This window comes from Triticum aestivum, unplaced genomic scaffold (genome assembly GCF_018294505.1).
Source record: "Triticum aestivum cultivar Chinese Spring unplaced genomic scaffold, IWGSC CS RefSeq v2.1 scaffold123216, whole genome shotgun sequence".
In the NCBI taxonomy this organism is placed as follows: domain Eukaryota; kingdom Viridiplantae; phylum Streptophyta; class Magnoliopsida; order Poales; family Poaceae; genus Triticum; species Triticum aestivum.
The window spans coordinates 1-1,100 of record NW_025288243.1 but is presented as its reverse complement, the minus strand read 5'-3'; the positions used below and the strand labels follow the sequence as shown (position 1 = coordinate 1,100).

The 1,100-nt window shown below is 49.0% G+C and overlaps 2 non-coding genes across 2 annotated transcripts; both read left to right on the top strand.

Moving 5' to 3' along the window:
* Positions 1–84: 84 nt before the first annotated feature.
* On the top strand, positions 85–203 carry LOC123178768 (5S ribosomal RNA). The gene has a single exon (XR_006489835.1). It is a non-coding gene; the product is annotated as a 5S ribosomal RNA (ribosomal RNA).
* Positions 204–570: 367 nt separating this feature from the next.
* Positions 571–689, top strand: LOC123178769 (5S ribosomal RNA). Its single transcript, XR_006489836.1, has one exon. It is a non-coding gene; the product is annotated as a 5S ribosomal RNA (ribosomal RNA).
* Positions 690–1,100: the final 411 nt, after the last annotated feature.

The following is a 1,100-nucleotide window of genomic DNA, read 5'->3' as shown; positions in this document are numbered from 1 at the left end:
TGTAATGGTAGTGAGAATGTAGAATCGTCTTTGGAGCGGACCTGGGAGTGGCAAGCATAAGGGACGAAGACGGGGAAACATGTCGGATGCGATCATACCAGCACTAAAGCACCGGATCCCATCAGAACTCCGAAGTTAAGCGTGCTTGGGCGAGAGTAGTACTAGGATGGGTGACCTCCTGGGAAGTCCTCGTGTTGCATTCCTTTTATAATTATTTTTTGCGCCTTGTGACAAACATGTCGCACGTGCGCGATATATATTAATCCCGTTATATTATGTTTGACGTTTGCGATATGTTTAAGCTCGATGCTCATTGCTCGCGCGTCTTGGGGCGGCTTTGTGGCGCGAAGAGCGCGTTCTGAAAGGGGTGGAAAAAACTCGTGTTGCTGCGGTATGGAGGGAGGGGTGGAAACCGTGGAAAACTCGTCTCCGTGATTGAGCGGGAGAGTAAGTAATATAGGACATTATCCATTGTTAGGGAACGGTTGTAATGGTAGTGAGAATGTAGAATCGTCTTTGGAGCGGACCTGGGAGTGGCAAGCATAAGGGACGAAGACGGGGAAACATGTCGGATGCGATCATACCAGCACTAAAGCACCGGATCCCATCAGAACTCCAAAGTTAAGCGTGCTTGGGCGAGAGTAGTACTAGGATGGGTGACCTCCTGAGAAGTCCTCGTGTTGCATTCCTTTTATAATTATTTTTTGCGCCTTGTGAGAAACATGTCGCACGTGCGCGATATATATTAATCCCGTTATATTATGTTTGACGTTTGCGATATGTTTAAGCTCGATGCTCATTGCTCGCGCGTCTTGGGGCGGCTTTGTGGCGCGAAGAGCGCGTTCTGAAAGGGGTGGAAAAAACTCGTGTTGCTGCGGTATGGAGGGAGGGATGGAAACCGTGGAAAACTCGTCTCCGTGATTGAGCGGGAGAGTAAGTAGTATAGGACATTATCCATTGTTAGGGAACGGTTGTAATGGTAGTGAGAATGTAGAATCGTCTTTGGAGCGGACCTGGGAGTGGCAAGCATAAGGGACGAAGACGGGGAAACATGTCGGATGCGATCATACCAGCACTAAAGCACCGGATCCCATCAGAAC